General features: G+C 46.4%; 1 protein-coding gene across 2 annotated transcripts in view; it reads left to right on the top strand.

Annotated features, from left to right (window-relative positions):
• Nucleotides 1-2,419: 2,419 nt before the first annotated feature.
• The window catches only part of LOC144158393 (ATP-binding cassette sub-family C member 2-like), a 164,139-nt gene continuing 141,783 nt past the window's right edge, over nucleotides 2,420-24,775 (top strand). The window contains exon 1 of one of the 2 annotated variants that reach the window (XM_077689263.1): nucleotides 2,420-2,601. The gene's annotated coding sequence lies outside the window, so the exon portion shown is untranslated. Of the gene's footprint in view, nucleotides 2,602-22,800; nucleotides 22,966-24,775 lie in introns of those variants that run through there. The other variant, XM_077689262.1, reaches the window with a different exon arrangement.

Here is a 24,775-nt window from a genome sequence, read left to right as displayed (position 1 = left end):
TTGGCACTTGAAACCACCCAGGCGTTAAGTGGGGAGACGAGCGGAGGCGGAGAGTTTCACAATTCCTGTTGACTCTAAAGTATTTATACACGCGACACACGCCATCCCCCGCCGTGTCGTCACTACCGCGGATTCGATTTCCGACCAACTGCGCAGTTCGTATGCTTGTTCAAACGGAAAGAACACCTGGCTTTAAGGACACGGAATATGTTATTTTTGCTCTGCTGCGAACTCGAATTCCGAAACGACAATGCTAGTTAGCACTCCCTGCGCTGCCGGTAGTCACTGAACAGCAAAACGCCTAAGCGAAACTTGATGAAAACCGACCTCTCGTGACGTGGCACATATAATTGGAGGCGAAAGTACGGTACGCCAAAAAAGCGATCTTGGTATAACGGATGTGACATAACCGCCATGGGTAGTCCTCGTGAAGGAGGCTAAGCTTGGGTTTTGCGAAATGTTTTTCAGCGTGTTCTCTTTATCAACTGTTGCACTGTGTCGATCTGCTTGAATTTATTGAACGCTAATGTTTCATAGGCATGGCGTTACAAAAACTTCTTATTGCGAGCACATTATGTGCCCGTCAGGCAAAGGACGCGGCAAAAATTCATCACCTTTCGTCACGATGATTGCAGATCAAGACAATTACTTTTTACTTTTGTTGTTCACTGTTATGTGCCATCTCGTGTTTCGGGATCAACGCTCATAATTGTTTCCCTTTTTTTGTAAGAATAACGGCATTGGTGGTAGATAACTGCACTCACATCGAAATTACCGACAAAAGCTGAGCTTAGAAAACGCGGCTTTTTGATAATGTGTTGCAACTCATAGTAAATTATCAATATTTACCGCTCCTTTTGTGTAAAGAATTGGTGAGGTTAAAGACGTGTCAACCTAGTTATGACGTGATTTTGGCATGACATTGCGTAGGATACCCACAACACAGTGTTTCATGAAAGTTCGCTCACTCTAAACAAACTTGCGCTATGGTGCCAGCGTGCAATCCATGACAAGATGAAGCAACCAAACCACATGAAAAGCATCCGGAGAGCCCTTTCCTAGTCACGTGGCATGACACCGCATTACTACACTTGCGCTCCGGCGGCTCAAGGGCATTGCCGCACGATAAATGTATCTTTGGAGACTTGGCATAGTTGAGTTTTCGCTCTAAAAAGAAGAAAGTAAAACGGATTCAAACTCCGGTGATGATATTTGGGCATTTGGATATGCAAAAGAATTTACGGCAGGCAAGCATTGCTCATATTAAAAATTATCGATATTTTCGCTGCGAGAATGACAAAATATTGAGTGAAAGCAGTATAAATTGCTGCGGACAAATCTTAAGCCAGGCTTTCCGCGGGGTACGGTCTACTTGGCGGCTTTATAGCACCCAAATAAGGCTGACATTGGGAACCCAGAATTCCTTCAGGGACACAATTTCTTTTTGCCACTTCGGAAGCGTGTGTGCCATAGATAATTCATTGATTGCTTGTTGCATGCTCTACCATAAACCTGGAGTGCCAGCGTCTGTGGCTACGTGCTTAGCGGCAGCATACATTTCTTTTGATAAAGTGCAGCGGTAATTTACCACTGCGGTAAATTACCAGTAGCAACTTTCTGGAAAGCGCCGGAACTTATGCCAAACGTTGTGTCCTGAGGCCTTGCGACATTAACCGGTAGGCTGAGCTTAAACTAGAATGAGCATTAGGGCTATATTTTAAGCGGTACAGAGATAAAATGTTAGACATTTAAGTGCGACTATTGGGAAAACTTCAAACTGCACGTGACCTTCAACTGGTGTCATACTACATGCAAAACAAGGCCATGCTGATGACTTGCCGAGCTGCTGGTACCGGGTGCCGACGTTGATCTCAAAGCGTGACGCCAGGACGAACATCGTACAATAGCATACCGCGTGACCCTCTGATGCCGTGTCGCATCAGCCTTTGCGAGAGCCTCTTTTAAACCGGGAAATAAGGAGGCTTCACGAATAAGACGTCACGAATGAGGCTTCAACGAGCGAGCGAGATTACGCGAAATTGTGTCAGCGCTGATAGTGTCTGCCCACTAAAAATGCTAACCTAGAATGTGTGGCTTTCGAAGCTTATTTATTCACTACTACGGATGCTCCCATAAGCAGAGTCACACTGCTCCGAGGCGGGTAGAAGTAGACAGAGTTGCAAGTATCGGAAAGTTTCTACCCTTGCGCAGTCCTTGGCCTGACCCTGCAGCTGGCATTTCAACAGGGCCGGCTCCCGTTCGAGCCCTCTCTTTGCAGCCTCACGTGTGGTAGGCCGGAGAATGACGTACCATATTATTGCCTACACGTGCAGCCCCTTTCATGGACACGCTTTTTAGAAAAAAAACAGCTTCTGTAAAAAGTGGTTTCAATTCCGCACACCTGCCTTTTTGTTGCGAGTGTAAAGAGACTAGAACAAATGCGAGGAAAGTAGTTGAGGTTTCGACTATAGTGTGTCGTTGCGTATGTTCAGTACGGATTTACAGATGAGTGTCCAACGTTTCTGGAACCCATTAAGTAGAGCCACCGGGAAAAAGACGACGGAAGGAAACTAAGGAGCAGTTGGCACTTTTTGGCGACCTGTGAGTGTCTTTTTAAAGAATTCATACACCACAATTTCAGCGCAGGTCTTACCTATTTTGCATAATGAAATCTTGCGGCCTCCGCATTTGAATGTAGGCGATTATCCGCTTAGTGCGTCTGTACTATCGGCATCAAATGAAACGCGAACACGAAAATATGAACCAGTTTTGAGCAAAATTGAAAATATTGTTCGTAGAGTTCCTAGAGCTATTGGTATATTTAAAAATCCACTTTCCACAACTTTGTTTTTGTAACTAAACCACGCGTCATTTTGGCTTGCATGGAAAGAAACCGCGCTATTTGTGCATTGAGGCTCAAATTTTCGTGTTCGCGTTTTATGTGACGCCGGTAGTACATGGGGTACTAGCCTCTAATCTTGCATAAAATGGTTTGCCAAGTCCAAATGCAACTTTTTACCAATGCAATAGGTAACATCCGCGTGTTGCGCTCGCCCAGTCGAAAAACACAACAGGAATTATTGTCGCACAACAGAAATTTCTGTCGCACGACAGGGATTTCTGTTGGAACTACAGGATGGTCTGTCGTGCGACAGGAATTTCTGTAGTACAACTACAGAAAATCTGTCGTAAGACAGGCATTTCTGTCGCACGACAGGAATTTCTGTTGGGACTACAGGGTGGCCTGTCGTGCGACAGGAATTTCTGTAGTACAACTACATAAAATCGGTCGTACGACAGGCATTTCTGTCGCACAACAGGAATTTCTGTTGGGAATGGAGAAGGGTCTGTTGTGAGACAGGAATCTCTGCAGAATGACGACAGAATGTTTGTCGTATGACAGAAATTTATGTAGTACAACAGACATATCTATCATGCGACAGACATTCTGTAGTCCCCACTACAAAAACCTTTGTAATAGAACTACAAAATGTCTGTCGCATGAGACATTTCTACTGTACTACAGAACTTTCTATTGAGCAACACTCTGTAGGCGCTACACAAACTTCTGTTGGCCCACAGACTGTCCTTCAGCCACTACATTCAGCATTCCGTGATTACTATGATTATCTGCCATACGACAGATCATTTTGTAGTCCCAGCAGATTTTTATAGTGAGAAAGAGAGTTTTAGATTCATTGCAAAAGTGTCACATGACAGACCGTTCAGTATTGCTACAAAATCTCTTGCTTACCCTGTCGGAAAACCCCGCGTTTTCCAGCATTAGGAGAGCGATGGAATAGGCCGGAAAGAACGGAATACACAGAAAAACGCCGCGCTGAACGACAGCAACGCGGGGAGGTTGCTGGAGAGCATCGAATAACACGGGGACATTGCCTTTGGGGACAGGGTTTAAGCCAGGGCGAACGGGATAGCACGAACGGGATAGTACGGGATAGCATGGTGCCGCTGCTTGGCTGGACACGGGAATGCCGCGCGCCGGTTAAGGGGTGGACTGGTTGCACTCCAGCGGCGCGATCGGCTCTGATGCTCCGAAACTTGGTGTTTGCGGCCCGTGCGGTGCCACAAAATCCCACTAATTTAGCATGCGCTGCACGGAAATAATGCTGCGGGCGAGTGACGGTCATCTGGTTCAATGGCATTGCAAGCGTCTGTTGTAATGAACGTTTGTTGCATTGCTGCCATTAGCATTCCGGCCGTGTTTGAAATAACCTTCACTACAAATTTGCAATTAACAACGCAACATAGCACAAATCATACTAATGTTGGCGCATCTAAGCGTAGCCCCATAATCAAAGAAATGGATACATAAAGAACTTCGCAAATTCCTTGGGTTCTTTGAGTGAATTGCAATTGCATATATTGTACTGTGGACAATCCTTGATAAAAGAATCAGGCAACAAGGCTAGCCCGTCTGCAAAACGGACGCATAAAGGGCAAGCAAGACGCGCTTTTTGAAGACGTGGTGTAATAATTGCAGTGCACATTCTGACATGTATTTCTGGGTGTCTTTGAGAGCCCCATTGTTTCAATCTGCGTGCTGTTTTTTTTAGCGAGCAATTTGTTTATTTTAACGCGAGCCATGTTCCCAATCAAGCCTAAATAGTTAAAATAGGATTTGAAAACCACAAACCAGTTGTCGCTACCTGTGTGAAAAGAAAAAGAAACCGCCGCAGTGAACCTGTTGCATTACCAAGATGTGTTAAAAAAAGAATAAATGTAGAATGAAAGAAAACACACCTTCGCTCTACCCCGGCCCTTCGGAGGAAGTTCAGGGAAGCATCGTCAACACTGAAGGCATGTCGCGCGACAGCACTCGCGGGTAGGGTGCCTCGATGCGCACCCTACTCGCAGGGCGGGGAGACCACGATAAGAAGAAATGAGAAGGGTAAGAAGGGGTCGCAAAACAAGTTCTCGTGTTCGGCCGGTTCCGTACTTACGCTTCCTTTGTTCCCTCCTGCTTTTCGTCTTTCGGTAAAAATTTGGCGGAGGCTGCGTGGCTCGTTCAGATTTCACATCGGCGCTGTGCCTAGTTGAAGTTACGCGTAACTATTTGTTTGTAAAAACGTGCATCTTATGTCTCCGCGAAGTGTCAGCAGCAACATTTGAAGCTTCAGAAGCTGTGGTAAAAGCAAAATCAGTGGTCCGGATTTCAAGCATCTCGAAGTGAGGACTCCTCTATCGACGACTAACCGTGGAGCTTGGGATTATTGGCTCTTTGATGCGAGTGAATGCGACGAATCTCGCATTCAGTGTGATTTGGAATACGTGCGATGTGCTTCGACAATCGACTCAACTTGCAAGGATCCCTGCGTGACTTCGGCAGGTATCGTGCGTGCGTACTCTTCGAGATAGTGCAGCACCACAAAGACGTGCGGTTTTCGCCACAGGATACCCTTCCACGCCTTTCTGTGCGAATGCATTGTCAACGGATCAAGGTTCACCAAGGCAAGCATTCGAGTTAAAGATTGACTTTCCATTGTAATTTTATCACGTTCTCGCACGTTTTGCAGTATAAAAGAAATATTTCTTCACTTGTGTTTTAATGGCCCTAACTGATATAACGAACAAATTTTCGAACGGTTATTGTCGATGCTAGTTTAATATTTTTTTTTCTATTCGGGAGAATAAATTTGCTTTTATGAACAGATTGAGCGTCATTGACGGAACGCGGTGATGGGACGCGATTTGGCCCTGCTTCCGAAGCACGGCCACATCAGCTGAAAAGTGCCCAAATGAGTCTGGGTAAATGTTTTAGCGCTACTGAGGTTTCTTTGAAGGAATGACTTCTGTATTTCTTGTTAACAGCTACGCGGGTTTGTAATTACACGGCTATTAAAGAAAAAGGCCTAGAGCGAGCATCGGCCACGCCATTTGCTGGAGGCGGCGTGGTCTCCGTCGTGTTCCAGCGTTACGTTCCAGCGGCTGCCGGATCCACGAGTTTTCGCGTCCGACGTGTACCAGCGTCCAGGTTCCCGTGAATTTGCAGCAGGCGCAGTTTCGCATGACGTGCGGTTGAATGCTGTTTTCTACCAAAAGAAGTTATAGTTCTGACCGTTCACAAGTCAGCACGATCATGGAGCATACAAATAACGCGCCATATTTTGTTTTTATATTTGGCAATGAATTAAAAATTATTTGTTTGGTGTATCAGCAACATTAGAGGGCAGTACAAGCCTCTCCATGACAAAAAGTGAAGCCATGGCAAGTGATGCCATGGCAGTGCCCAGGAACAGTCTTGTAAAAACAGGAAAATAAACTGGATAAGCACCGCAAACTGCTTATTTTTCGGACAGTGATCAGGCATGTGCAGTCTTCGTAACATCAAACTTTTGAATTGCTTGCATGAACGTACCACTTGTTGCATTGCTTACATTGCCTTTTGGTACAGCTTTCTGAAATGAGTTATTCACTGAAGAAAATTTTAAGCTTGTACCAGAAAGGAAAGATGACCCCAAATGCTTATGTTTGTTGGTCATATTTTTATTAAAATTGTTATGCATATCCTGCATACTTCGGGTACTTAATAAAAAAAAACATCACGGGAAGTAAATGTCTTATGCAAAACGAGTTGAAATTCGAGACATGACAGGATTTACTAGGAAAACCGACATGACAGGATTTACTACAGACTACAGAACAGGATTTATACAGACTACAGTACAGGATTTACTACAGACTACAGGGCAGGATTTACTACAGACTACAGGACAGGATTAACTACCGACTACAATTTCTTTTGGTAGAAAACAGCTTTCAACCGCACGTCATGCGAAACTGCGCCTGCTGCAAACTCACGGGAACCTGGATGCTGGTACACGTCGGACGCGAAAACTCGTGGATCCGGCCGCCGCTGGAACGTAACGCTGGAACACGCCGGAGACCACGCCGCCTCCAGCAAATAGCGTGGCCGATGCTCGCGCTAGGCCTTTTTCTTTAATAGCCGTGTAATTACAAACCCGCGTAGCTGTTAACAAGAAATACAGAAGTCATTCCTTCAGGAAAACCTCAGTAGCGCTACAACATTTACCCAGACTCATTTGGGCACTTTTCAGCTGATGTGGCCGTGCTTCGGAAGAAGGGCCAAATCGCGTCCCGTCATCATGTTCCGTCAATGACACTCAATCTGTTCATAAAAGCAAATTTATTCTCCCGGATAGAAAAAAAATATTAAACGAGCATCGACAATAACCGTTCGAAAATTTGTTCGTTATATCAGTTAGGGCCATTAAAACACAAGTGAAGAAATATTTCTTTTATACTGCAAAACGTGCGAGAACGTGATAAAATTACAATGGAAAGTCAATCTTTAACTGGAATGCTTGCCTTGGTGAACCTTGATCCGTTGACAATGCATTCGCACAGAAAGGCGTGGAAGGGTATCCTGTGGCGAAAACCGCACGTTTTTGTGGTGCTGCACTATCTCGAAGAGTACGCACGCACGATACCTGCCGAAGTCACGCAGGGATAATTGCAAGTTCAGTCGATTGTCGAAGCACATCGCACGTATTCCAAATCACACTGAATGCGAGATTCGTCGCATTCACTCGCATCAAAGAGCCAATAATCCCAAGCACCATGGTTAGTCGTCGATAGAGAAGTCCTCACTTCGAGATGCTTGAAATCCGGACCACTGATTTTTCTTGTACCACAGCTTTTGAAGCTTCAAATGTTGCTGCTGACACTTCGCGGAGACATAAGATGCACGTTTTTACAAACAAATAGTTACGCGTAACTTCAACTAGGCACAGCGCCGATGTGAAATCTGAACGAGCCACTCAGCCACGCAGCCACCGCCAAATGTTGACCGAAAGACGAAAAGCAGGAGGGAACAAAGGAAGGGTAAGGAGGGAACCGGCCGAACACGAGAACTTGTTTTGCGACCCCTCCTTACCCTTCTCATTTCATCTTATTGTGGTCTCCCCGCCCTGCGAGTAGGGTGGGCATCGAGGCACCCTACCCGCGAGTGCTGTCGCGCGACATGCCTTCAGTGTTGACGATGCTTCCCCGAACTTCCTCCGAAGGGCAGGGGTAAAGCGAAGGCGTGTTTTCTTTCTTTCTACATTTATTCTTTTTTTAACACATCTTGGTAATGCAACAGGTTCACTGGCGTGGTTTCTTTTTCTTTTCACACAGGTAGCGACAACTGGTTTGTGGTTTTCAAATCCTATTTTAACTATTTAGGCTTGATTGGGAACATGGCTCGCGTTAAAATAAACAAATTGCTCGCTAAAAAAACAGCACGCAGATCGAAACAATGGGGCTCTCAAAGACACCCAGAAATACATGTCAGAATGTGCACAGCAATTATTACACCACGTCTTCAAAAAGCGCGTCTTGCTTGCCCTTTATGCATCCGTTTTGCCGACGGGCTAGCCTTGTTGCCTGATTCTTTTATCAAGGATTGTCCACAGTACAATATATGCAATTGCAATTCACTCAAAGAACCCAAGGAATTTGCGAAGTTCTGTATGTATCCATTTCTTTGATTATGGGGCTGCGCTTAGATGCTCCAACATTAGTGTGATTTGTGCTAAGTTGCGTTGTTAATTGCAAATTTGTAGTGAAGGTTATTTCAAACACGGCCGGAATGCTAATGGCAGCAATGCAACAAACGTTCATTACAACAGACGCTTGCAATGCAATTGAACCAGATGACCGTCACTCGCACGCAGCATTGTTTCCGTGCAGCGGACGCTAAAAAAGTGGGATTTCGTGGCACCGCACTGGCCGCAAACACCAAGTTTCGGAGCATGATGGCCGATCGCGGTGCTGGAGTACAACCAGTCCACCCCTTAACCGGCGCGCGGCATTCCCGTGTCCAGCCAAGCAGCGGCACCATGCTACCCCGCACTATCCAGTTCGTGCTATCCCGTCCGCCCTGGCTGAAGCCCTGTCCCCAAAGGCAATGTCCCCGTGTTATTCGATGCTCTCCAGCAACCTCCCCGCGTTGCTGTCGTTCAGCGCGGCGTTTTTAAATGCAGAGCATTTTAGTAACTCACGATGTCACCCGCGTTGGCGTCCGTAGTCCGCGTCCGCATCGCTCCCCCTACACTATATAAACACTTGCCGGCGCCAGGTTTCGATCCTACGACTCTGCGGGCGGAACGCAAGGTGTACGGTACTCTACCAACTGAGCCACAAACCCGACACAGAACGGAAGGTTACGAACGTGCCTTATATCCTTGACTAATTCAACCGTCGGCCAGAGGTGCGCCCTCTCCCCCGCGTCCTCCTCGCCTTCTCTCCGCTCGCAACGCCCTCTCTCGCCGCGTTCGGTTCGGGCGCACAACAGGTGGGGACGTGCGCAACACCCTCTCTCGCCGCGTTACGTTCACGCGCAAGAACAGGTGGGGCGCTCGCATTGCGCTCTCTCGCCGCGGTCGGTTCGCGCTTAAACCACATATGTCGTTCGCGCGCGCTGCGGTCGCTAACATCTGTGGCGTGGTCGTGACGTCAGCATCACGCGTTCGCGTGGTGGCGATTTCGGCGCTATAACACTCTCTCGCGAGGGGCATTGGATTGGATTCGATTGGATTGGATGGATTGGCTTGGATTTGAATTGGATTGGATTAAAGTGGATTGTGTTGGATTGTGTTGCGTCATAGCCGCGCCACGTTGCGTCATAGCCGCTCCACGTTGCGTCATAGCCGCGGCAGGGGGTTCACGGCACGTTTCACCATCGACTTCATCGACAATGTCTACGCTGGAAGACAACAATTACAACAACAACAACCAATACGTAATCCATACGACTTGCAGGCGCGCCCCCCCGTAGAAATGCTCTGCATTTGATCGTGCCCCTCGCGAGGGGGATGTTTTCTGTGTATTCCGTTCTTTCCGGCCTATTCCATCGTTCTCCTAATGCTGGAAAACGCGGGGTTTTCCGACAGGGTAAGCAAGCGATTTTGTAGCAATACTGAACGGTCGGTCATGTGACACTTTTGCAATGAATCTAAAACTCTCTTTCACACTATAAAAATCTGCTGGGACTGCAAAATGATCTGTCGTATAGCAGATAATCATAGTAATCATGGAATGCTGAATGTAGTGGCTGAAGGACAGTCTGTGGGCCAACAGAAGTTTGTGTAGCGCCTACAGAGTGTTGCTCAATAGAAAGTTCTGTAGTACAGTAGAAATGTCTCATGCGACAGACATTTTGTAGTTCTATTACAAAGGTTTTTGTAGTGGGGACTACAGAATGTCTGTCGCATGATAGATATGTCTGTTGTACTACATAAATTTCTGTGGTACGACAGACATTCTGTCGTCATTCTGCAGAGATTCCTGTCTCACAACAGACCCTCCTGCATTCCCAACAGAAATTCCTGTTGTGCGACAGAAATGCCTGTCGTACGACATATTTTATGTAGTTGTACTACAGAAATTCCTGTCGCACGACAGGCCACCCTGTAGTCCCAACAGAAATTCCTGTCGTGCGACAGAAATGCCTGTCTTACGACAGATTTTCTGTAGTTGTACTGCAGAAATTCCTGTCGCACGACAGACCATCCTGTAGTCCCAACAGAAATCCCGGTCGTGCGACAGAAATTTCTGTTGTGCGACAGAAATTCCTGTTGTGTTTTTAGACTGGGAATGATATTGTCGCGCGTCTATCGCCCCTGCCATGTAATTCTTTTCTCTCTCCCGGTCACCTTTCACGCTCTTCCCCTCACCTCACTCTACTCCAAGAAGAGATGCGGTAGAGGTTTTCTGAAATCAAAAAGTCTTTACCGCGTTGTATTGCTCCTTCGCCATCTAGTAGCTGCTTTTGTTACTGTTGGGAACCTTGGGATGCCGCAACGAAGGCTGGTGTCGCTGTCGAGGGCTTTTTGTATTTTTCGATCAAAACATTTTTTAATGCGTCATTTTTATTTCCTATTACGAAAACCAAGCCATCATGTATGTTTAGTTCACATACCCAATAAAATTAACCTATTAATCGAAGTTTTGCCTTTCATGTCCTTATGTTTTTTTTTGCTCAACAATGTGGACATATACAAAGATTTTCACGAGATTTAGGGGTTTCGAAATGTTTTACGTTGATGTAGACGTTGCCCCCGATAACTCTTTTCACCTTTGGCCGGGTTGCTGGTCCAAGGGACATACCGGAGGACGGACGGACGGACGAACGGACGGGCAGACAGACAGACAGACAGACAGACAGACTAATATTCTCACGTTGAACTGGCCCTACAAAGGCAATCGTGTTTAAGGATTTTGGTTACGCGTGCGTATGCTACAGACGGACAGATTATGCGGGTGGAGGATGCGGATGGACGGACTGATGTAAGTGTAGGATGCTTGTGCGCAGCATGCTATGCATCCACCTTGGCGATGTGGTTGTAGGCACGCAACAGCTAGGAGAGTGTATCCGCGAACATTTGTGGCCTACTATTGGTAGATCTCGGCCCGGGGGAAGGCTGCTTTCAAAATGGCAGCACCAGTTTCCGAACGCAAACTTGAAGGCGACAGCGATGCTGGTCCGATTGAATGCACGTCCGCCATGTGCATTTCCCACTAGTGACGGCCGTTTATTCAAACAGGCATACAACATACAAATGAACATCCAAGGTCAACCCGGATTGCTTTCGAAGCAGGTGGCGGTGAACAGGGGCATGTGACGGAGGTAATACGCGACTGGTGTTTTGTCTGTGGAGGACCTGTCCCGTTGTGGAACCTTCGGGTGCAAGCAGACAGTGTTGTGCTAACCGTGTCACCATGCTCGGCTAGTATTGGAGCCCCATAAAGTAGAGCAAGTTAGCAATAGGATTGCCTCATCATCTGTGGAGTTGAGACACCCGGGTGGTGTGAATCGGTGTATATACTTGCCAAGATATCCGCTATTTAATTTTCCGCGTCGTGTTCGGGTCACATTCCATGCTCAAGAGTTCATGGTAGAACGATAGCGCAAAAGACCAGATAAAGAATTAAGGAACACAGGACAAGCACTGCCTGCCTTGGTCCTGTGTCCCTTTCTTTTGTATCTTGTCTTTTGCGTACCAACTTGCCCAACTAGCTATTTTACGGCCAGTAATTGTTGCATAGTCAGGCTTATTGCGATACCCAATAAAAAGAGTGTGCCTGTTTCTGCTTCAAAACATTGGTGTGGGGTCGTTGAGCAAAATACTCACGACGGGTATGTGGTGTCTCCCTCTAAGAATGAATAAAGGTAGGAGGTTACGTTTGTTCCTTGTTCAAAAATTTCTGATAAAACCATGGCTAACGCCTTTGTCTTGAATAAAAAAACTCGCTTACCAGTCACATATTGCTTTGCTTGGATATGGACGTGCAATAACAACTTGGGTACTTGGCAATTATTTAAGAGGTAAAGCAAGTTGCCAGGTAATACAAAGAACTTTACATTAAAAATATGCAAGGGCAGGTCGTGGTGAGCGTACACTACGTTTTACGAAATGCAATGGGTTAACACCCAAAAAGACAATTTAAAAGTGCCTAATAGACATATACATCATATGCAAAGCGTTAGATATGGAACTCAGCTCGAAAACAGATTCGGGCGGAGTCTTGAGTGAATGGCGTTCTTGGGTGGTCCCACGTGTTCCTCTGATGCGGGTTTTGATTTGTACGCCGTACACTTCATCGCACGATAATGCACGGCAGGTTTGGAGCACGGGTGAGCGTTATGACATGCGACGAAGGCTGTCTGGCCGGCCCGTCAACCTAGGGTGGTGGCGCCCTTTGCTAACACCAATCTTCGGTGCATGCCACAATAAATAATCATTGTGCCGTCTTTCCGCCAGCCATTTACCTGAGTTACCGCGCAGGGTTTTCCCGTGTTTCTTTAGTTTAGAAAACTGTTGAAGAGACTATAAATGACCGGTAGTAGGCGTTAACATTCTAAGCTGAAGAATAATCATAGCGTCGGTGGTAGCACTTTGCATCATTGCGAATTTGATATTATTGTCTCTTCGGGGGCTCAGCATGTATTCTATAGCCACAAAACACAAGAGAAAATTGTACAAATCTTTTATTCGGGTAATCATTGCTCACTGCACGTTTCCAGCCCACAACGATAGCGAACGGGATGGTTGCCAGAGAAGTCAAAAACTTTGGATGCGACGAACACATATACTCAGATGGTGGCAGTAGGCGCCTACGCCTTTTTTTACTGAAAATATTTGTCCACCATTAGACCCTTCTTCTGATATTGATCTTCGAATACCTACCTTATGTCTAGATGCAAGGTTCTCACAAACTGGCTGGTGATGAGATTCGAGGTTTGCATTTGTGGTGGTATGCGTTTATATGCGCCATCTGGGGCGGAATATTTCGAAGAATTGGGGCCTTCTGGTCTGCTGGTGTTGCGGGTCTTCACAAAACAAATTCAGCTGATTTTACGAACTGCATATAAGCTAAGGGTATGTACAGCGCAACATAAGATTAAGGTCTTTAAGGAGGCACAAGGACAAGCTGCTAACTATCAACTACTAGGTTATTGAAGAAAGCACTTACTTATCACATCGAGGTACACCAAAATAAACAAACCAAGCGACACAAATCAAAGCAAGGAAAAGTAAATTTGATACACCACTACAAGCTGTTATCGTCCCTTTCACGAGCCACGGACTTGCAAATCTGCAATCTCGGCCATAAAGCAATCGATGCTCGACCGATGCGTCTGTCTCCGACTTGTTGTGGTGTATGAACTTTACTTTTAGTTGCTTTTGTCCGTGTCGCTTGGTTTGCTTCTTTTTATAGCTTGATGTTCGCAGTGCTCTCATCAATAAACTAGTAGTAGAAAGCTAGTTCGCTGTCCTTGTGCATGGTTACTGTTCTTCGTATTATGTGGCGCTGCACAGTTATACACAAAGGTAATGAAAACACAAAAATGTCAACCATAATCAAAGAATATGGATAGTGGAGCTAAAATAATGGCTAGCTAGTTGTCTATTTGGGCAGACACATTTTCAATGTTTGTTACTGTCATGAGGCCACGCGACAATTTCCCTTGTACCACAAAAATTACGCCATTTTAGTGCTTGGTTCATATTTTCGTATTCGTGGCTCATTTGTACATTACTGTACATCCCATTAAGTGGACCAACTAGCCCAACATAAAACCTTATTAGACTCGATGGAAGCTGCTCAGCAACGACCACCGGAGTGGCCCCTGTAGGGCAATCTGATTTAGGCTGAGGTATGCGATGATTTCTTGTTACAATTGGGGCAATGGATTGAGAGAATTATTGATCGGCCACTAGACGTGCATAGAATCTATCCATGTAAAGAAAGCTGCTCTCTCTCTGGTGAGCTGCAGCGTCTCCTAAAAACAAAAAGATTAATTTGCAGATGACAAAAGCGGCTAATTATGCACTGTTTTCCCTCTACAGCGTAATTTTTGATTTGTAGAAGTCCTTCAGCCGGTCACCTGTTTCCGTCACGCAGACAAATGCCGCCTGTGTTAAGCAAAGATACAAAAACCTAATAGCAAATTCTTCTAGTGAGAAGCGGGAATCAATTGCCTCTTTCGGCGGATAATTTCGTGGGCACCAGCGTGTAATTTCGAAGTTTCACAGGCGCATCTTGTCATTTCGACACGCACGTTGGCTACCGGTCATTTTAAAAAAGTGTTTCATAATCATAGTGTAGGCCGTCAAAACATGATCAAAGTTCTCGCGGTGCGCACTAAACAATGCTCAACCGCCACAGTTTAACTACACTGCCGAATCCAAAGTCTTTGACACGAATCTTGGCAATCTACGCGCGATGATAATTGTGTCTAGCCCATGAAGCTTCTTTAAAGATGCAAATCTGTATTAGTGCGGAAGCCGTGGAACTTCCGCGAGTGCTTGAAACTGGCAGTGGATTACAAATGCACTAGACATAACTTCAGTGTGTCAGGGTATTTACCCGGTTAGATTGTTTGGATGAGGCGTCGCAAATGAGCCTTCCACGAGCGAGTGAGTTTAGGCGAAATCGTGTGGGGTTGTCCAATACAGTGTTCGCACTAAAATGCTAAGCTAGACCATGTGGAGCCTCTTCGTCACCTGCTACTGATGCTTCGGTGAGTAGAGCCACACAGGTCGGCGGCAGAAATACGGGTCGCGAGACAGTTGCAAATATCTGAAACTTTCTACCCCGGCACACTCCTTTACCTTAACCTGCAGCTCGAGTGGCAACAGACTTTGTGCCCGTTTCGAGACCTGTCTGTCTAGCCTCACGTACGGTAGACCGGATGTTGATGTACAATTTTATACCCCACACGTGCAGCTCCTCTTTTATGAACGTGTTTATAAGAATAAAAAAATGTCTGCAAAAGGTGCATTTCTTTCTGCGCACTTACATATTTGTTTCGAGTGTAAAGAGACTATGAGCAAGAGTCAGGAGAATAGGTGAGGTTTCCACTATGGTGGGACGCTGCGTTTGGTTGGTACAGCTTCAGATGAGTTTCCAACACTCCTGGAACATCTTAGGAAGAACTATCAGCAAGAAGAAAACGGCAGTATGCTATGAAGCCGTTGGCTAGTTTGGTAACCCTGTGAGCGCCTTTTTAAGGATTTCGTAAGCGAGAATTTTAGCATCGGTCTCACCTACTGTGCGTATTAAAACCTTACGGGCTTCGAAATTGAGCCGATGTCATTAGGCGCGTACTGCTTCTGGGTGTGTGGTAATAGCCTCTACTCTTGCGAAAACTGGTTTGCCACGGCACAGTCTAGTTGCAACTTTTTACCGAAGTAGTGGGTAACATCTGCTTCTTGCCCCCCCCCCTCTCCTCCCCCTTCTTCAGTTTTGTTCAATATGTAACAAAGTAATCGCTAACAAAGTAAACATGTAACATGTAACAAGGTAATATGTAAACAAGGTAAATGAGGGCAACCAACACACTTCTGAGCTATGTAACCACGTGAACAAGCAGGGAGCTGGCGGTAGACATCAGGCGTTTGCCTATGTAAACGCGTAACAATAAACATCACCAGAATGTGTGTTACTGTCATCATGTACTTGCCCAGATTCCTCGCGAAGGGCTTTTAAAAATTGGCCCATATCTGTTCACTGCGGTGCAAATGTCGTCGAAAGACGACAGTCGCCTCCTGCCTCTGCCACGTACATTCCTCTTTTTTCTCCCTCGCAAATATCTCACGCTGCACCGGTCCCCTCACGCTCGTCCGACAATAAATACAGTGGAGGTTTGCTGTCTTCAATTGAATTTTAGTGTTTTCTCTGCTCGTGCGCCATCTTCTAGAACCTTTCGCAACTGTCGGACTTGGAGTGCCGCCAGGAGCGCTAGTGTCGCGCGCGAGCGTTTTTTACTATTGATTAAACGCATTCTAAGGCGTAAATTTTATTTGCGGTCGCAAACTCTGGCAGACAGGGTTTTTTATTAAAAGAGCACTGAAAATACACCTAGTTATGTATTTAGATCTTGGCTAATATATCCCTACAGTTTTCTTTTTGCCCGACTTGTATTCACAAATATTAACACTGCAACCAGGTTTAGGATTTCGAAAATGTTTTGCTCATGTAAAGGTGTCGTTAAAAATTCTTTTAACCGTTAGTTGGGGCCCGTTCATATGGACCGACAGACAGACAGACAGACAGACAGACAGACAGACAGACAGACGGACGGCGAGACGGACAGACAGACGTACAGACGGACAGACAGAGCGACGGACAGACAGACAGACAGACAGAGAACAATTTTTGGCGCTGAAGAAGCCCGAGAAGACTGTTGTGTTTAATAAAGCCTTTTAGTTCGGTGTACGCTACAGAAGGACCTACGTCGCAGAAATGCGTGTGGAGCCTGCCTATGCGTACAACGCTACGCATCCACCTCGGGAAGGCGTGTGTAATCACGCAACGGCTACGAGCGGGTATCCGTGAACGTGTCTGGTTCACTCTCGCGGGACCACGACGCGAGGAGAACGCAGCTTTCAAAATGGCAGCGCCAACTCCCGAGCGCATGCCCGAACGCGAGAGCGGCGGTGAAACGGTTGAAAGCGCTTATGGCCTCGTACATTTCCCAGTGGCTACGGTGGCTCCATTTCAACAGGCATATAACAAAGAAATGACCATCCAAGGTGAACCCGGATGGCTCCGAAGCAGGTGGCGGTGAATACGGCGATATAGCGTCCTTGGTACGCGCGTGATGTTTTGTTAGAGAGGCCTGATTTCGGAGAGCTCGAAAATTTAACCTCCTGTGTTTCCCATTCTGTTGCGAGCCGAGAGTCTTTTCTACCCGTGTGAACGCGCTCAGCTAGCAGTTAGACCCACAAATTAGATGAAATGTGCAACAGGAATTCCTCATACTTCGTGAAACCCAAATAAGGTGGATCGCTACATCGCCTTTCTAGGCTATATGCTATTTATTCTTGGGCGTCGCATTCGCCTCACCTGCCACGCTGAGTAATTGCTGCATAGTCCGGCCTATTTGAGTGCTGAATATAACAAGTACGCAGTGCACTGCCTGTTCTTGCTTCAAAACATTGCTTTGGTATGGCTGAGAAAAACCGTACGACGTGTATGTAGTAATAACTGAGAGATCTTTTTACCCTAAGTTCGAAAATGGAAGATACAAAGGAATTGCTAAGGCATTGGCCTTAAGAAAGAAATCTCGTACCCGTGACATATTGCTTGGCTCGGATAGTGACGTGCAATAGCAACTGGGGTAATTCACAATTGTTTAACAGGTAGGACAGCACTAATTAGAGTACGCAAGAATGTACTAAAAAAATATTTATGGACACGTCCTAAAAAGCGTACGCCATGTTGCTGCCCCACACTGGTTTAACGCCCCAAAGCCTAACTGAAAGTGTGTAGAGAGGGAGAGCTCTTTATTAGAAGAAAGCAGAGAGGTTTGCTGGGGTCTGTTCGCCTACATGCTACTCTGCGGGGATGGGGTGAAGGGAATAAAGGCCCTAAAAGAAGCTGGCGAAAAAGAGGGGAAAGGCAAAAATAAGGCAACATGGAGGGCTTTGTGGATTGCGTAAAAGTCCAGGTGATCCCACAGGTTGAGGATTGTCTCCCGACGCCGATGTCGTGTAAATAATTAAAAACTGCATCTAATACTTTTTTTTTGGAATGATGAAGATGACTACAATCCAAAAAAAGCTTTCAATGATATGCGTCCATTTTTGATGCACTCGATCTTCTTGGCGAGGTGGCTCCTTTCCTGGCTGTATGCCGGACACTCTAATAAGATTTGTTTAACAGTTTCAGGCAAACCACAGTTATAATAATAAGGGCTTATGGCTTGTGAAGGGTTGTGGTACACGAGCGTCAATGATTATACCAGCAAAGCTGGAGAGCTAGAGAAGACGGCTCCAAGCAGTAAGAGTTCATTACGGTGACCATAGGGCGGCCGTCCATGTTCAACCGATACGCTAGGACTTTTTTCTGTGCGGTGCCCACGACCTCTAAAGCAAGAGGTCGGGGTTGACATTCCAGAACGAGCATCCTGCTGCTATCGGTTGAAACGCAGTCGGGATTCCGGCGGTTCGCTTTATCTTGTACGTGACAGCCGTGAATGGCAAATGGTCCATTTCAACCACGTCATCACCAGAACTAGCAGAGTCCTAGGGAGCATGGTCGACGGCACGCTTTTTCGGGGCTGGCGAGCACGGCAGGTCCACAGAGGAGTCGCATGGCACAACAGGTGGAGGCTGGTGCGGCACGCTTCAGTCGAGGTTTTTCATTATTTCGGCATAAAGCACAGGTGATGGCGGTAACCCGCTCATCCTCAGGGACCGATCACTGGTCCAAGCTAGCCTCTGTGAGGAGGAAATCCCTCGCAGGTTTTTTTTTCAAGAATTCAGGGGCGACTAGGACTTGCCAGAGCGCAAAAAATGGGCGAGGGCGCTTGGAAGAGATATGGGTGAACATGTATTCTTATATGCCGCACGACGCAGACGAAGGACCAGCTGAAAACGAAACAATGGCAGAACAAGCTAAAGACCTCACACACCACGAAATACACAATGTAAAAATAATTGAATCGATCCAAACCCGGTCAGCTCGTTTTATTGTTTCTAACTACTCCCGCACCGCTAGCGTATCCATTATTAAATCTAACCTTGGGCTTCCTGACCTATCTATCAGAAGAAAAGTATCTCGCATCTGCCTCTTCCACAAAATCTACTTCACCAATCCTGATATTAAACACGACCTTCTCTCACCACCTGCTTATATCTCCGAACGTATTGATCACAGATTTAAAGTTAGCGTGCCGAGCTCTAGAACAAACGTGCACTTCAATTCATTCTTACCAAGGACAGCCACCGACTGGAACCACCTTCCCGCCTCCATCGCCAGCAACCCTGACCCATCATCGTTCAAGACGGCCATTGTAAACTTGGTATAAACCTTACCCACTCCTCTCCGTAACGCCCTCCGAAGCCTGGATAGTATTGTAATAAATAAATAAATAAATAAATAAATAAATAAATAAATAAATAAATAAATAAATAAATAAATAAATAAATAAATAAATAGTGGCAATAAATGGTCATACAAAAAGTTCCTCATGACTGAGCGGTGTTGTCAGGGGGTCGGTGCTCGATGCGGCGATGTGATGCGATGCAGAGCGCTGTGGGGCGCGACGGGGTCCGATGGCTGCGTCCGGCGTGCAAGGTTCTCGCCGAGTTCAACCCGTCTTACTATAGTTCTCGACACCCGGTCACGAACAGTTACCCAGCGGCAGCAGGCCGCGGGAAGCAGGCAAGTGTCGACGCTGAGGAAACAGCGGGCTATGAACGAGGCACGCCGTGGCTTCTTGCGCCTGCCGCGGGACAGGACTCCGGAGGACCGAACAGGGGCCGCAGTGAGGCAGGGCGTCAGGTAGATCTCTCGAGAGCTCGGGTCCCAGAAACGCGGCGCGCTCTCGACCTCTCGCCTGGACACGGCTCTCCTCGAACCTTCCTCTTCTACTCCACCACACGTTCTGCTCTGTTCTCCGCTGGCATCCCTAGCTCTTGGGTTGTGGCAGCCTCTCATTGGTCCACGTCCTCCCCTCGTGTGACTTGCCGCTTCTTTTTCTTCGCCACGTCAGGATGAGGGCGATCCCGGCACGGTCATGTGCCCGCGCTTGCGTCGAAACGAGCGCGTCACCTCACAGCCTCTTGATGCGGTGAGACCACCTCCTGGTGATCGCTGGAAGGTTAGGAGTACAAAGTGCGATGGAGGATGGCACTGAAACCGCAGCAAATACAACAACGCGGAAAATTTGCAGAACGGTTATGGCAACCAGCCGGCCGGACCAATCTTCATCTTGTATGGTCATAGACAAACAAAAGGCGAACACAAAAAAATAACTAGAACAGGCCATACAGAAAAATACTCTTCGTGGAATCCCAATAATGACCCGCTACTCGTATATTTCAAAAGACTAATTTCCAAACTTAGTTACTCTAATTAAATTAGTCCACGCGTGAATTTGCCTTGAATGGGAAGAAATCGCGCTATTTGTGTTCTGGGTTTTGTTTTTGTGATCGGGTTTCATTTTTCCATGACTCTACATGCATATATAACTTGCGTCAGAATCAGGCACTTCAGCTCGGAGCCTGGTTCAGGCGGAGTCTTGAGTGAATGGCGTAGTCTCAAATGATGTCACATGTTCCATTGGCGCAGAGTTTGGTTTTACGCTGGAATCTTTTTGCATGATAACGCACGGAAGGTCTGGAACACGGGCGTACGTTAAGACATGGGAAAACGACGAGCTGACCGCGCCGTCCGCGGCTTTACTTGGCGGTGCTCCCTGCCAACACAAATCTTCGGTCCGTGCCGCATCAACTAAGTGAATGAGTGCACGGCGCAGATCGCCGAGCCATCGTCACTACCCTTCGGGTCCGCCAAATAAAATAAATGCTTGTGTACTTCTTCAATCTGATTTGATGTGGTACCTCTTCGCTGGATATACACCAACACAGAGTGTAGTGGCTTCTGATATTTTTTGTCTGTTCAGCTCTAATTTAGAAGATCAAGCCTGGGCCACTCGTCTTGTCGAAGAGGATGTTATAGCCGTAGGGCTCTTGGCCAACGTCTAGGAGTACTGGCCATCACAGGATAAAGTTATTTTCTCTTTTTCTCTCTGTTACATCACTGAGAAGTCGCACCCGACGCTAATGTTATGAAAACCTAAACGCTATTAGCCTATACGTACTTTTCTTCTTGTATAACTAACACGCCCATACTTCCCCTTTATGTTTTAATGCAATTCTTAAACGTAAGTTTTCAAGTCGGAGGCCACAATGCAATCCCATGGCACAGCTTTGGTCGCCTTTTCTTTTTAACATTGTTACTTTATTATATTCCCCTTACCCTCGACGTCATTTTGTATGTCAATCACTGGTTACGCTGACGGTAACTTGGGATTTTAAACCTGTCTAATAAACTATTCCTTTCGGATTAACAATAGGGCCAATCTTACCTCCTACGGACTAGAATAATTACAGCGGGAAAACCTTTCTTCAGTCATGAACAAATTCAATGCGAACACTGAAATATGAACCAAAACACACAATAAGCGCAATTTCTCCGCATGCACGTCTAATTGACGCATTGCCTAGTTATAATAACAAAGTTGGGAAATGTGCCATTCCAAATAGACCAAACGTATGCCCTTGCGCCTTCAATCAACAGTACTTTTCCAATAGGTGTGTTCAAGTTTTTATTTTTTTTGGATTCGCATTTAGCTTGTCCGTGACTGTACCCGTGTTCGAAGGGTCACTGATGGTGATTGTACACTCGAGACAACTTTATAACCACTTCAAAGTGACCGAGGATCGAGTTCGCTGTTATACGTGGTTGCCTTGAGCAGTACTCACTGACTGCCAGCATCGCGTTTTTATTACCGCAAAATTAGCACTTTTTGCTACACGTTTTGCAAGCAGTTGGGGGGTTGGTTACTTGAGATTTTTATTCAATCAGTGCCAGATGCGCCCATACACGTGCAATGCCTCCGAAGTCTTTGTAGCTGTGCTTGCGGTGTTTGTTCCAGTATCAGCTGTTGGTAAGTTGTTCCGAGCCAACATTCACTATGGTCTGTTACGTTGTTGACTCAGTTGTCGCTTTGCAGACAGAGCAATACCAAATAATATGAAGGGGTCTTGGCAATTAAGATTGTCTTCGCCGTTTACAAAGCGAAATCATTTTGGTCGTCTAATCACACAAGCTTGGGAACATCAGGCTTTAATGCAAAAGAGGGAGCAAGAGGACTGGTTCCCTGCTAGATATATGATTTAGTGGGTCAAATAATAATTACTCGTAGCCCGAAAACAGCGTTCAGTCACTGCGAAATTGCCCTATAAGATGTCAACGGTAGCAACAATAGAAATGAAAGCAGCTGCGCGAGCTACGAAGCGTCGTCGTGTGCGGGAGGTGCAGTGGCAGCATGCGAAAAGTTGCTCTCTGATATGATTACTGCCGACATGAGCTGCAAGTGCTGATGACGGAATTCCTAGGTACTGCTTTGGGTTTTTCAGACATTCTTTGTGATTTAGTTAGTAATTTGCTTTGCTAGTTCTGCTTCATCGGCTGGGCCAGAAGCAGACCTTTTGAAAATAAGTTGTTCTGGTACGACTAGTCACAACAGAAAAGAACGCTTGAACTAAGGCAAATACGGAAGTGACGCAGATTGGCACTGCATATGAACTGAAAGGAAAGGAAAACAATGAGCGCATCTTCATAGTTCCCCACTTGTGCCAGCTGTTCGACAAAGAGCATATGCAGAGAAATAAAACAAGTGTGGTGCTGTTTTTAAAATTTAGCAAATATCCAATGCACGCGCCGCGAGATTTTTTATGATTGGTAAGGGAGCCTAGTGGAAGAACGGAAACAGGGAAAAGAGCCCGATGATGTTGGGTTTGTGAAGCTCTGGATGTGGCATCGCGGGTCTACAAAATTTCTATTTAAATGCGTTAAACTGAATTAGCTAATTGGTTTTCAATATCCGATCATCCGAAATTCCGGAACAAGCTTCGACACAAGGTATGTAACGATGACGTGGCATAAATACATATTTCTAAGGAGTTCGCAAGGGCTCGTGCGGATTTTATGAGGTTGCAACGTTCGGTAAAGCCCCGATAAACGCCAAGAACGAACACTAATCCAATCTCAGAATCAATGCACTCTTAACTCAAACCACTCTCTACAAAAAGGTACCAAAGTATCAGGAATATGTGCCTCTGGTCATGTTTCACTAGATAATTTTTTCATGGCGGTAGGTGGTCCCGCCAGGTTACTACGTCCAGTGCATCGTTACAGCGCTGGAAGTTGAATACTGCGCCTTGGTCGCGGATTGTCTGTGGGTCGTGGTACACAATGCAACTGTGGAATGACAAATACGGTGGCGTGTATTGTAGTCCAGCTGTGTTGTCGTTCAGAAAACCCAACGTATTGACCATGAACTTTTGTTTTGATAGAAACACCCTCGTGCAGGGTCTGTTTTCATGCCGGACATGCGCTACGGCTTTAGAACAAATGTTATGGTCCTGAATCCTGCGCTGTTATTTATAGAACAGGCGGTAACGCGGCCAGTTTTCTTGTATTGGTGCGACAGCTATTCTATTCCCAGGCACTCTCGCGAGGTGAAGACTGAATAGAAAACCTCGTGCCAAAGCCACACCATGACACTACGCCTTGCATATCTCAGTGCTAACACTACCAGTCGATCTCTACACCTCCAAATGTTATACGCGCCAAGCGTAAACTCAAAGGCACGAAAACGCTTATCCGAGAGCCGGCACAGGAAGAACTATGCGCAGGCTGCGGAAATGAGCCAGAAACCATGCGACATATTGTAACGGAGTGCAAAAGTATCCGTCCAGTCCTCAGTGATGGAGCCATCCAGCTTGCGGAAACCCTTGGCTTTAAGGTTAGCGGCAAAGTGAACTGGACAGCAGTAAAGGTTAGTAAAAGAAGGTTAGAATGTTGGTGCGAAAAGAGCAGAGAACAATCTGGGAAGACATGCGAACAAAGAGGTTAGACAAGCACAAAAATTTCGTAAAAGTATTTTCTTTTTATTTTGACATTATTTTGTATTTATTTTGTTTGTATTTTTTTGGCGAGGTGATTGTGAGAGAGGGAGAAACATCTTTATGAACAAGTGAGGTCAGCCAGGCGGGGCGCCCGACTTGCTACACCAAATGGGGGTGAAGGTGTGATGAAGATTAATGAAAACTCTCACTTACACATGAATACTCAAATACACAGACGCACACAAAAAGCACACACACAATCAGGCGATTTATTCATTTGCCTGAGAGTTCATAGCTCACTGACAAGTCCAGTGCTCCGGAGGAACGTTAGGAGCACTATTGTTGCGCGACTTGCCATGCCGGTTGTAAGCCAGGGCCCAAGGAGGTGACTCGAAGAGATCTGGGCGGACGCGGGCAGGCCCAGAGAAAGCTTTGCCGTGGTACGCTCAAGTTCGTAGCGAGGACATGCGCAGAGAACGTGTTTCAGGTCTTCGCGAACTGTACAGGTAGGGCACAGAGGTGAGGAAACTCGACGTAGTTTAAAAATCAGTTACGTCAGCCCTTCAATCGCGTCTTGACGCATTACAACTCACTAAGGGTACGGTGACCGAAACATCCCCCTCGCGAGGGGCACGATCAAATGCAGAGCATTTCCGCGGGGGGCGCGCCTGCAAGTCGTATGGATTACGCATTGGTTGTTGTTGTTGTAATTGTTGTCTTCCAGCGTAGACATTGTCGATGAAGTCGATGGTGAAACGTGAAACGTGCCGTGAACCCCCTGCTGCGGCTATGACGCAGCGTGGAGTGGCTATGACGCAACG

This window comes from Haemaphysalis longicornis, unplaced genomic scaffold (genome assembly GCF_048455015.1).
Source record: "Haemaphysalis longicornis isolate Haplotype H1 unplaced genomic scaffold, Haemaphysalis longicornis Haplotype H1 scaffold_10, whole genome shotgun sequence".
NCBI lineage: Eukaryota > Metazoa > Arthropoda > Arachnida > Ixodida > Ixodidae > Haemaphysalis > Haemaphysalis longicornis.
The sequence above is the reverse complement of the archived record's forward strand: the minus strand, read 5'-3'. Positions and strand labels throughout refer to the sequence as shown.